The 13,899-nt window shown below is 40.1% G+C and overlaps 1 protein-coding gene and 1 long non-coding RNA gene across 2 annotated transcripts in view; one reads left to right on the forward strand and one right to left on the reverse strand.

The window, feature by feature from the left end:
* LOC310677313 (uncharacterized protein) overlaps nucleotides 1-13,899 on the reverse strand; it is a 728,781-nt gene that overhangs the window by 226,078 nt on the left and 488,804 nt on the right. The gene's annotated exons all lie outside the window — the stretch shown is intronic.
* LOC310677620 lies at nucleotides 8,872-12,859 on the forward strand. The gene is made up of 2 exons (XR_014511339.1): nucleotides 8,872-8,972; nucleotides 12,656-12,859. It is a non-coding gene; the product is annotated as an uncharacterized lncRNA (long non-coding RNA).

A 13,899-nucleotide genomic window follows, 5' to 3' on the forward strand; every position in this document is an offset into this window, starting at 1 on the left:
TGAGATTATTAAAATATCAATTCTGCATTTTCTTGGGCTTTTTGTGATCAGTGATGCAGCCCTACTTTTTTGTGTATCAATGAAAGCCAGCAAGGCAGGAAATGGGAATGCAGATGATTAGTGAATAATGGAACAGTAATTTGTTTTCTCTTGAGAGAACATTTAAATTTGGTCAATTAAACCTAAAAACAGCAGAGGTCAAATCCGTTATAGGCAAGAGCTGCAACATCTCCCACCTCAGTTATCTAATTTCTTACAAACAAGAAAGAGGGGGTGGAGAGGGGGGAAACAGTATGGTATTTTCAGTGTACCTGAAAATGGAAAGTAAATAAAAAATAGATTAAGGATAGGGTTGTCTAAAAATAGAATGACCTTTACAAGGGGTGCTCTGGCCAAAACCTGATTTGCAATTCCCACAGGAGATACAGTGTTTAGAAAGCAGTTTAAACATTGGTTGTAAACTGATTTTTAATGATCAAATCCTAATAAAGATTGTAGCATTTATATGTCAAATGCCAAGCGTCCAAAGCACTTTGCATATATTGAATTTAATGAGACTTACATCTGAGTAGACATGGCACTACCCCACACCCACTCTCACTTCACTCTGTTTTGCGTGCCTTTTTGTTATAGGTGGAAACACTCCTGAAGCTGGCAAACATTCTGAAGGTCTAGTGCATGGATGGCCAACCTGTGGCCCTCCGTTTATTGCTGGACTCTAGCTTTTATCAACCCCAGCCTGCAAGTGGTAAAAGCTCATGGGAGCTGCAGTCCAGCAACATCTGGAGAGCCATAAGTTCTACACATCAGACTGAGTATAACTTTTGCAGGTGCCTGATTAGTGCTAGTCAACATATGTAATAATTATCTAACCACTGTAGGTGTGTGCATGATAATATCATATGCCTGTGGTATATTTCCCCCTCCCTTCCAGCTTATTTATTGCTCTTCAGAACAGTTTAGTCTCTAAACCTGTAAAATCAAAATTAATAGCAATAATACATTTGGGCACTGACCTTTGAATCCCATATAGAATTGCCCTATAAATAGTTTTGATTTGCTACTTTTTTATATATTAAACTTGCACTGACAAAGTTGGCTGCCTTATGTCTGTATTTTCCTGGACATTACCCAGGGGGTGGGGTAGGATTTCTGAAAGGCGGTGCTTTGTCCTGGATCTTAGGCAAGTCAAATTATTAATTTTTGAAATATGGCAACCTTACCATGGAAAAGGCTGAAACTAACATTCCTGCAGGCAGCATATATTTTCTTTAGTAAACTAAGTATTTTTAAATAAATAAATAAATATAATCCCACAGTAAGCCAAGAGATCTGGTTCAATCTATTACGAATTGACTCTTTGTAACCTCTTAATCATAACCCACACACAATCAACTGGAGATATTCATTCATCCAAAGTTTAGAACTGTAATTGGAGTTACAAACATTGGTAAACTTCTTACAATCCTACTAGTAAATAACTATTTGACTGCAGACATTGCTTTTTGATCCACGCCACTTGTAAACTGTAATTAGACTTCATGCACCAATGACATTAGCATCATAAATGCTTACATACTGATTTTAAAATAATTAATTTTCTTTTACATCTTTCCTTTTACCATCTATTACTCTGATATTGCTGTGTTTTTCAAATTGGGGTGTCTTAGGGTTCTTGGGCAGTAATATCAGACAGTTGTCAAAGAGAAAATCAAGGTGGACAAGGCTCTTTAAAATATTCTATCTTATCTGTCGGAAGCAGTAAGCTTCCGAATACCAGTTGCTGTGAATTGCAAACGGGGAGAAGGCTGGGGCACTCAAGGCTTGCTTGCAGGTTGGCTTGTGAAAAGAGAACACTGGACCAGATAGATGGACCTGGTCCTCAAAGGCTTTCATGTTCTTATGTTAACAGACAGAATGCTCACCACCCCCATAAATTTTCAATGGCAGGGGAATGCTGCATTTTGTTTGGGGACACACTATCAGTTTATGCTGGATAACAATTATGCCCAACAGGCCAGACCAGTGACTGACTGACTGATTGATTGTATTTCTATGCCAGTGTTTTCATTGAGAGTGCATTCTAAAGCATGACCCCAATCTTTTGAAACACACAAGGCTTATATGGCAGGTGCCCAGGGCTTTGTTGGAAGGGCTCCCTGAAGTTAGAAAGCTATTAAGATAGCCACTGACACATTTCAAAAAAGAAAAAAGAAAAGAAAGAGGGAAATTCATCACAAAAAAAGGAAGACAAAAGAGGGCACAGAGTTGCACACAATTTGTGAAACAAAAGGTATTTTTTAGCGGTGCAGGCGTAAGAAAGCAAAAGTGTTCTGGAGCTGTGTACCAGAGATAATATGGGGACTTCTTCAGGCTGAACTCCATTTCGACCCTTAAGCTGTTTATTACATTTTTGTCAAGGATAGATTATTGCAAGCATATGAAATTCAAACTTTACGCATATTAACTACTGCAGGGCTTCTTATGTTAGGCCTTGGGAGAACATCCATGAACTAAGTCACATAGATTTCATTAGGAAAATCTGAGAACAGTTAAGTTTGTTGTTGAACCATGTTAAGCAACAGAGAAAATCACCAAGAAGAGTTAGATAATAATAAATGGAGTGATGCAAAAATGGAATTGAAAATTTTGGTTGATGGGGAGAAATGCTTAGTTTTGTAACATGTAAAATAAGTCACACAACAATATTAATAATATAATTTAAGCCACAGTATAAACCTGTGGGAGTAAGTAATAATATTATCCTGCTGGTGTAGGTATATTATTAATATATAAAAAATAATATTGTAAGATTGTCTAATTTTTGTATGTTTCCCATGGAGTATATAAAAGCACTGTATAAAAAAAATTGAATGTGCTACTTTTGGTGTCTGGATGTGAAGTTAGAAATTAGTAATTTAAATAAAAATACAATACATCTCGCCATATTGAAGGATGAGACCTGCTGAGTTATATGACTTTCTGTCTGCTGCCCAGGTACCAGACATCTTCAAGGCCTCTGCTCTCCCTTCTTATGGTTCTTTATCTTCAAACTGGATATGGACTAGGCAGGTATTCAAACAATTTTAGATGAAAACAAAGTATCCTATTTTAACTAACATTGATTAATCTTCTTTTCATCCTCCCTTTCTAAGAGTAGGATCCTTAAAACTGTATGCATACTAACCTTTTAAGGACAGTTCTAAGAGAACAGCCATCTGTTCAATATGGTAGCGGTTGTGCTAATTAACCCACTTATATTCTATGGAAAAATGTTAGCTGCTTCAATATAATAATGGCTATGGATGCTAAAGTTTCTTGATTTAAGATGGAATCATAGACATACTTGCTAGAGATGCAGGCCCCATTGAACTCAGTGGAACTTATTTATAAGCAGACATGTGTAGTATTGTGCTATTAAACACACAGCTGACTATGAACAGATTTAGAGAGTGCATGGCGGAGGAGTTCTATTGTGCAAGCAGAAACTCTTGCACTAATGGAGCACATTAGCTGGGCACCATCCTATTTTATTTTCTTATATTCTGGTGTTCTTTCATCATAGAATCCAATGGCACATACATGTGGTACTCAGGCAACCGCCCATTCAAGCACTAACCAGACACATACCTGCTTTGCTTCAGCAAAGTAATTGTGTTGTGTGCTTTCAGACCATATTCTCAACAGGGTAGAATTTTTTCCTTCCTAAGAGAATTGATTGGGCAAAGTATTTATCTTTTAATGACCATTTCCCGTCCTCTGGTTTTCCCACTGGCACCAATTTTTTGCCATCTGGTTCACCTTCTGCCTTCTTGGATTAGTTGCATGGATTAGGGTTGCCATATTTCAAAATGTAAAATTCCTGACACCCATAAACCCAAATGGTTGAGCTGTTTTGGGGAAACCGCCCCCAAAAATAGTGATTTAAAGCTTTTGGAGCTGTTTCCGCATCATGTTGCCATATATCCGGGTTTCCCCAGACATTTTGCTGATTGGGCAAAATTCTTCCCTGACACCATTTTAATACCCGAAAGCCAGGACATGTCAAGAATTTTCTTGATGTATGGCAAGCCTGTTGTCTTTGCCCATGGAGTTTTCTTGGCAGGGATACTGGAGTGGCTTGCCGGTTCCTGCTCCAGGTGGATCACGTTTGGTCAAAACTCTCCACTATGACCTGTCCATCTTGGGTAGCCCTGCACAGCATAGCTCATAGCTTCTCTGAGTTATTCAAGCCCCTTTGCCATGGCACGGCAGTGATCCACGACGAACCTAGACAGCATCTTAAAAAGCAGAGACATCACCTTGCCAACAAAGGTCTGTATAGTTAAAGCTATGGTTTTCCCAGTAGTGATGTATGGAAGTGAGGGCCGGATCATAAAGAAGGCTGATCGCCGAAGAATTGATGCTTTTGAATTATGGTGCTGGAGGAGACTCTTGAGAGTCCCATGGACTGCAAGAAGATCAAACGCATCCATTCTTAAGGAAATCAGCCCTGAGTGCTCACTGGAAGGACAGATCGTGAAGCTGAGGCCACCTCATGAGAAGAGAAGACTCCCTGGAAAAGACCCTGATGTTGGGAAAGATGGAGGGGCACAAGGAGAAGGGGACGACAGAGGAAGAGATGGTTGGATAGTGTTCTCGAAGCTACCAGCATGAGTTTGACCAAGCTGCGGGAGGCAGTGGAAGACAGGAGTGCCTGGCGTGCTCTGGTCCATGGGGTCACGAAGAGTCAGACACAACTAAACGACTAAACAGCAACAATAACAACGGCAAGCCTAGCATGGGCGAGCCCACTCAATCAGGGACCATGCAGGGAACAGGATGATATTACTATTACTACTAGTACTACTACTTATTTATTAAATTTGTATACTGCCTTCAGGGCTGTTCACAGTGCTATAAGGTTAGTCACAATCAGTTAATTAGATTGGTATGCAAGATGTCAACACTAATGACAATAAATATTACTGTGGGGTTATTGCTTTTGTTTGTTATTATGATATGTATTTTTGTGTTTATATATTGTAAACTGCCCTGTAATCTTTGGATGAAGGGTGGTATAGAAATTAATTAACTGAATGATTAAGAATGAGGACAATGTTACTGAGTATGTGAATATTTTTTGCAAGGAGTGCTAAAAGATTTAAAAAGAGGGTGTTTTTTTAGCATTGCTGAAAATATTCATGAAAGGCTAAGTTGTTTCAACTCTAATTCTAACACATTTGCATAATGGCAGTCCTAACACATTGCGGGAAGGTCGGAGCAAGCACATTATCTATAAATGGTCAGACATCAGGGAGTTCATTCTTATCCCCTCTGAGATATTTCAAGTTAAGAAAAGTCAATGGGCTGTATACAATGCTAGACCTACTTGGAGGAGATTCATTGGAATTAATATACATGACTAATTTAGGTTCACAAATTTCAATGAAAACAACAATAGAGTTCCAGACTTGAGTTGATGACAATAAATTCAATGGGTGTATTCTGACAACAGAATTCCAGATTTGAATTGATGACAATGAGTTGCACCAGCATCTACAGAAGAACATAGGAAAAGCCTGCTGGATCAGGCCAGTGGCCCATCTAGTCCAGTATCCTGTTCTCACTGTGGCCAACCAGATGCCTGTGAGAAGACAACAAACAGAATGCAAGCTCAATGGCACTCAGCTCACCTGTGATTCCCAGCAACTGGTATTCAGAAGTGTACTGCCTCTGATAGTGGAAGCAGAACATAGCCATCATGGCTGGTAGCCACTGATAGCCTTATCCTCCATGAATTTGTCTAATCCTCTTTAAAGCCATCCATGTGGCCATCACTGACTCCCACTGACTTGTGGGAGCAATCTCCACCATTTAACTATGTGCCACATGAACAAGTACTTCCTTTGATATGTCCTGGATCTTCTAACATTCAGCTTCATTGGATTCAGGAATTCTAATGTAATGGGAGAGATCGAAGCTTTTCTCTATCCCTTTCACTATGCCATGCATACAAAAGCTGTTGTCTGTTCATGCAAAAGTCTTACCAATCCAATTACATTTCCCTTTATTATACATCCTTCTGTATGATTATATTTTCTTTCCTGGATTATAAACTCTGAATATTTTCAAAGGCTATCTTGCTAAATTGTGTTTACCTACTGTGTGAACAAAAAAATGATATTCAATTTGTTTAAATGGGAATAAAATCCTTCCATTAGTAGTTTCAACTTCCTGAAGAAAACTGAGTTACCTTTTATAAAGGCACCAGAAATGGTTCCATCAGTTTCATAATATACTTTTGGTAATCCAAATCCCATTATCAGAAGGGTCACAAATGCAATTGCCTGATTCACAAATTACTTTTAAACTACTTCTGACATAAATAATAACAATTTAATTGCTAGCACATTGGTTTTCCTTGACTTTGAATTTTGTCATTAGAACACATGGCATTTCGTATCAGCATTATGATATACAGGTTTGAAAATTAACTAGGGCTAAAATGACCTCCCAAAATTTTCCACATTATCCCCAGCCAAGACCAGGCTCAGGGCGGCTAACATCAAATATATAATACATTAAAACATAAGATCAAACAATATGTTGAAATACAGCTTAAAAACAGAATAAAATCAGATGGCAACCCACAAATTATAACTATAACTATGGTGTTGGGAACATTAAGTGCTCACCAGGCCCGGCTATTTCTGCTGGTCTCATATGAGCCAGTGAGAAAGGTTAAAGAGGCCCCTTACATACAAGGTTTTGTAAAAAAAGGAGGGGTCAGACTGGACCCAGGCCAAAGGCCTGGCGGAACAGCTCCATCTTGCAGGCCCTGCAGAAAGATGTCAAATCCCACTGGGCCCTGGTCTCTTGCAACAGAGAGTTCCACCAGGCTGGGGCCAGGGCTGAAAAGGCCCTTGCCCTGGCCGAGGCCAGCCTAACCTCCTTGAGGCCCGGGACCTCCAAGGTTTAATTATTTGTGGACTGTAAGGTCCTCCGTTGGGCATACCAGGAGAGGCGGTCCCATAGGTACGAGGGTCCTAGGCAATATAGGGCTTTAAAGGTTAAAACCAGCACCTTAAACCTGACCCTGTACTCCACCAGGAGCCAGTGCAGCTGGTGTAGCACTGGATGAATGTGATCCCATGGCGAGGACCCTGTAAGGAGACTCACAGCGGCATTCTACACCCACTCAAGTTTCTGGGCCAGCTTCACGGGCAAGCCCGCATAGAGCGAATTACAATAATCGAGCGTGGAGGTGACTGTCACATGGAACGCAGTGGCAAGATCAGGGCGGGAAAGGTAAGGGACCAACTGTTTGGCACGGCAGAGATGGAAAAATGCGGGTTTTGCTGTAGCTGCGATCTGCGCCTCCATAGAGAGGGAGGCATTGAAGGTTATACCCAGACTCTTGTGCCCCCACAAGAGATGGGAGTTGGCCTCCCAACCCCACGTCGTCCCAACCCAATCAGAGAAATGGAAGGAGCAGCGTTGGCACCCATTGCTTCCTTCAACAACATTTTACTGTAACTGGATTCATGGTTGCATTCAAAAGTCTCACATGGTGAAACTGGGGAGGCCATTTTTCAGATTTCTCTCCAGGTGCTAAGTAAAATCCTCTAACAACTCAGGAGGAGCTTCAAAATGAATGTTAAAAAAACAACAACACATGCCAGACATCATTTCCTGAGATATATCAGCTGAGCCCTATTTGAAACCTTACTTGCTTCATATAGAAGGAAGTTGCTAAAGTAGTATATTTGGACACACTGAACAGGCAGGTAGTGTGCCTTGAATCAAAGATGTACTAAAAGTGGGGATAGATTTCACTAAATCAGGATCCCAACTAGGAATTCAGGTTTTGATTTGGTCCAGAATGAACCCATCAGTATCAAGAGAATTCTCTTCGGTTCTGGACAGAAACACTAGATTCTACAATCCAGTTTGGGGTGTGTGTGTTATAGGAGTGGAATGGTTCCATCCTTGACTCCACCAACGCTTATTGGCCTACAACCAAACAGCGAGTTATTCCCCTTTCTAAGTTATACCCGACTTCTTCACAGACTTGCACATCTATCTGCTTGTGCCATTTGTTACTGTGAACCTTCAGTGAACAGCCTTTAGAGAAGGCTTGCTAGCAACTGAAGGTGAAACAGTTAACTGACAACAATAAGAACAAAGTCCCTGGGGAAATGCAACTGAAGAGTTATGATGCAAGATAACCTCTGCTGGAAATAAAGTACTTCCTTATCAACCATTCAAATCTTGCTGGACTATCCATAATTGTTTAGCAAGGACTTATAGATAAGAGAGTATCCACAGTGATGACTGTATATTCAATGAAATATGTTCCTTCTACAACATAGGCAGTCATTGTAATATATATTTTTCACATTCACTAGTGAGTGCTCTATGGTTATGGTACCATAGTCAATAAATGAAAGCACCCCCATAGGTTTTTGGCTAGTGTTTTCTGACAGCACATGGATAAAACAAACATGATATATTGAATGCTCAGATAATACTGGAGATTAGAGAAATAAGTGGTCAGCTCTCCAAACCACAGATTATGACTGAGTTTAAACAACATACTTACTTTCATGTCCTTTTTGTTGTCAAAAAGCATCATCTGTTCTTGATAATCTGCTTACATCCATTGTGATCATATTTGTGTCATACCAATGTTTTTCCATTCATTATCTGTGTTTCCTCAGTGGCTTTTATTCTTTGTACCATTTTCACTTCTGTGCCCTTGCTGGCCATGGCCTGATTTGTTCTCACTTATGTTTAATCTGATCAGCTGCGGTAACCTCCATGGTTATAATGATGTCATAATGCTCTGTTTGCCATGATGGTGTCATCATGGATGCTCATAAAGTCAGAGTGAAGGCAGTGTGGGCAAAGATGAGGAAGAATGGTGCCCAAAAGCATCAGCATTAAAGAAGAACTGAACAGCATCAAAGCAATTGATGAAATGAATAGTTGTGGGTAATTAGTTTGGCTGTACTGAATATGCAAATTTCAGAGCAATATTAGAGAATTTTCAGTGCAACTCTACCACATATTTGTATTAGAAATACGCCAACAGTTGTGTGCACCACAGATGAGTGTCTGTAACCACATTATATGCCAGGCCAACAAATTTAGCAAGATAAATGTAGCCTTGCAATTTATCAACATGCATAAATCAAATGTGTACCCAATATCCCCCTAAAGGATATCAGGGAAATAAGCAGCTGCCTAGATGGATTATTGTAGTGTGTAATGCAGTAAAAAAGAGTGGCAACCATGTTCATTGACACAGAATTATAGCAGGGGATATTCCAAAAGGGAATGAAAAATTATTGCTAAAATTGTAATTGTCTTTTGAAATCTCATCATTCGAATCACAAACAACACACATTTGGAAAGGCTCAGTCATGGACAATAAAAATACTATGCACAGAATGGAACAGAAACAATTAGCATGATTTATATTGGCGAGAACAGTAATTTGGACCAGTTGCTTCTCCTTCAAATAGTCTAGAAGGACAAAAGAGGAGAAACGAATATCAAACAGATAGGAGGTAGTTTGGAAGGGAAGGTAAATGTTAAATTCCATAGGTTCCTTCCTTCTCCATTTGAAGGTTCTGACATATTTGACAAAATGTGTCAAATTTGTGGAATGCTTTCCCCAGGGAGGTTTGGCTGGCGTCTTCATTATACACCTTTAGGCACCAGGTGAAAACATATGTCCAGGTGAAAACCAGACTCTTGGCTGATTGACATCCCAATGCCCTTTTAAATATGTTGTGGGGGATTATTGGCTTGTTGTTCTTAATTTTATTATGTATTTTGTGGATTTTATATAGTAATTTTATGTTGTGTACTGCCATGAGACCTATGGATAAAGGGTGGTATACTTTATCTATGTTATATTATAAATGTGTTATATAGATATGTAATTTGCCACTGTTTTGTTTCCAAACAATGACACTTTTAGAAAATGTCCTCATAAAATGAACCCCGCTCACCCTTTTCCATCTGTGTGGACCAATTTTAATCAATCCTTTATGGAGGGCTGTTGTGAGGGCTAAAGCTGCAGTCCTAACGCCTTGGCTTTCAGTGCCATATCCTCAACCCCACCACTTTCACTGGCTAGAATGAATGGAGGGGGGCAGGAAATCAATGAAACCAAAAGCTGCAATCCGACCCCCACTTACTTGGGAGTAAGTCTCACTGAATTCATTAGGATTCATTTCTGAGTAGACATGTTTAGTATTATGCTGTGGGATATTAAATTCATTTCCTGAAACTAGGTTGTTCACTGGAGTCTTGGTACAATATTGTAATTTGTTACAAAACCTTCCACTGTGGAAAAATAGAATATGCATTGCATTTACTTATTTATTTATAGTTTAATGAAAAATGTTAAGACTTTATGTCATTAAATTACTCTATATTCAGAAAGCTTGTGAAGTTCGTTGCCAGCTAATGAAACAATTGTCTAAAGAGAGGCAGCATTTATTTTCTATAACACTTTAGGGAAATGTGGAAAAAACCTAGCTCTAGATTAAGAATGAAGTTTAATCTCTTTACTACAATTGCTAAACTCTCCGTAATATATAAAGGAGGCTAGGAATACATTCCCTTAGGCAACCAGAGAGCAACAGGAATGTGCATTCAGTTTTAGTTAATTCAATAACGAAAACTAAATTAGTCACTTTCAATTTAATTAATGCTAAAACAAAATAGAAAGCAAACAAAATTTTGTTGGATTTCATTATGGTTTCCTAGCTGCCTAACATGAGGTAGGGATGCAAAGTTATGTAATGTAATGTAAGAGGGGGCCAGAGAAAAAGGGGATTGGTGAGAGCAAGAATCACAGTGACTGGCATTGCAAATACACTAGGGATCAGGTAAAAGGTAAAGGGACCCCTGACCGTTAGATCCAGTCACAGACAACTCTGGGCTTGCGGCGCTCATCTCACTTTATTGGCCGAGGGAGCTGGCATACAGCTTCTGGGTCACGTGGCCAGCGTGACGAAGCGTGACGAAGCTGCTCTGGCGTCGTTTACCTTCCCGCTATAAAGCGGTACCTATTTATCTACTTGCACTTAGGGGTGCTTTCGAACTGCTTTCGAACTGCTAGGTGGGCAAGAGCTGGGACCGAAAGACGGGAGCTCACCCCGCCACGGGGATTTGAACTGCCGACCATGCGATCGGCAAGTCCTAGGCACTGTGGTTTTACCCACAGCGCCACCCACGTCCCTTTAGGGATCAGGTAGTAACACACAAAAGAGCTTTGTTCAACTTGAGGGAGGACATTATGAAAGCTATCCCTAAAGGGAACAGATGCTCACAGCTCCTGCTTGCTGCTAAGACCAGAGGGCCTGGCACATTCCAGCATTTGCTTCCCAAATCATAACCCTACTCCTTTCGATATTTTGGTATCTGTATTCCATTCCTTCCCAGGAGCAGATGATGTGGTGGGAATATTTTCCCTTGTAGTAGTTGAGGATGGTTGCATCCCATGTCTCCTCTCCCTGCCCACTGCTTCTTGACTGTGACATACCTAGGGATCCTTAAGAGAGCTCTTACTCCTTTCTGCAGCCTGAAATCCAGCTTTGTCCCCATCCTCTTCCCCACAAAGTTCTGCAAGGGCTACACTAAGACTAAGAAGGCGGTCGCTGATAGGCAGTACTATCCCTGGACTGCTTTTAAGTAAGAAGGTCTACTCTGCTGAATTTCTGCCTGGCACACAGCTATCAGAGGCGCATAAATTCTGCTGTCCCCCAATGCCAACCCCAAGGTGTAAAAAGAGCTCAGGTTTCATGAATTATAAACCAGTTCTGTTAGTGCAGCTCTTTTAGCAATTGATCTTAGGTTGACATTATGTTCATCTATGCAAGACCAAGCATAGTATTTTAGATGGCGGAGGCAGTGGCTTGATGTCATTTTTTTTTATAAAAAAGATTTACAGTAACCAAGGTTCGGGTGCCAATACAAGATCAAACTGTTAAAAAGACAGCAATGTATTCTAAGAGCATGTGTTGTAGTTATTCATTCATACCTCATAATAACTACAGTAGGGTTATCAGCACGGGTCAAACAGGCAGCCTTTTCTTTTCTTTTGAGCAAAATGGATTTGATCTTTTCATACAAATATCAACTTCCTCATTTAAGAGTTTATACTAGTGGCAATAATTCACTCTCAAGAATCCCCCTACAAGCATAATAACCCCTCCCTCCATGTTGCTGATACTATCAATTTAACCTGTCCAATGCATTCCCCTTAAACAGTGGCAAACTTTGGGTTCTCAAAATTCAGTGGCACCCTGTGCAATGCAAAAAATTGACACCCCATGTTCCATTCTACAGCATTTTTGTGTGGCCAGTGTTGGCCAGTACCCAGTGTGGCTACACTGGTCATGCTACCTTAAAACTGTTTCTGCCCCTTAAAAAAAACCCAACACACTAAGGGAGCATTCCTGCACATAAGAAGCTGGCATAAAGCAATTCTGTGTGTATTAAGTTATACCAATTCAAAACCCACTGCTGCTGCTACTCTGCCAAAGCTTGGCAGGGAGAAAATAATATTTTGAACTGGTGATTTATGCCAAGTATATACACTACTGCCCCATCTTAGCTACACTAAAATCCTGGACTTCTCAATTATTTCCTCTAGGCAACAATCATTTCTCTACCAGGGAAGAAGAACATAGAGCTTCAAAATGAACCAGGATGCCGTTTCTGAGTGAACCAAGCAATCCTTCTCCATTATGTGAATCTAGAGAAAATATGGAATGATACACCAAAGAAGATCTAGAAATGGCTCCAAAATGAATCAGAAATTTCCTTCTCCATTCTTTAAAAGCTGTTTTGGAAAATCTTTTGGGGGTCTTTCCTTAGGCTTGTACACTTTACATTTCTCTATAGCATCCATCAAGAAGTATCCAGGGAGTGAGGAACATTTTTTCATCCCAAGGGCTGCTTTCTGGCAAGTGGCTAATCACCTGGGGCATCATGCCAGAGGGGAGTGGGTGACTAGTCATAGTTAAGATTATCCACAGTTTAGGATTCATATGACATACTAAACTGTGGTTGATCTAAAATGGGAGTGGAAGCTTCTGACCTCCTCATAGCAAGTTGGTGAAGAGGGAAGTGCATGTGACAGAAGCTCATTGCAGCTTGTTTGCCTAATGAGAAATCATGCTTTTGCTTTGTGGACAATGAAGCCATGTTTGTTACTGAATCATGCCTTGAAAGCTACAACACAAAAGTACAAAGTGAAATACTTCAGTTGCTGCTGAGATCATCAATGTTCATGAGTGCACACACTAATTTCTCACTTGAAGGGCTTCCAGTTGACCTTGTAGCCTTATGAAGGAAAAGCCAGAAGCATCTGTTTCAAGTGCTTACTGCAAGAATGTACTTAAGTTGTCAGAGACAACTGCTTGCTCAAGATTTATTATTAGTGACCAGGAGTTCCTTTAATCACTGACACTACACATTAAAAATAATCTGGGAAGGAGTGATGGGTAGAAAATGAAGATACTGTCACAAGGTCATGGTCAGATGTCATAAAATTACACGCAATGCCATTAAGGAAAAAAACACAGGTGAGGGTCATTTCTTAAACTGCAATTGTCAAAAGGAGGATATCATTAACACCAAATTTCCATAATAATTGTAATGAGTTCTACTTGACATGTTTAATAATTCTCTTTTGAAGTTCTTGTTTCTTTTTGGTACTATTCAAATAATAGCAATTACAAGTGACTTGATGTGGCCACAATTCTGGACTCCCCAACCAGAATGTACCACTGTCAGCATCCCCCCCCAGAAACCCACTTTCAGTGTGCCAGAGGGCCTAAGCTTGTCCAGTGGAATTTTTGTTAACAGATTCATTAACAGCACAATTGCACTTTA

The sequence above is a fragment of the Podarcis tiliguerta genome, assembly GCF_965153285.1.
Source record: "Podarcis tiliguerta genome assembly, chromosome: 5".
Taxonomy (NCBI): Eukaryota; Metazoa; Chordata; class Lepidosauria; order Squamata; family Lacertidae; genus Podarcis; species Podarcis tiliguerta.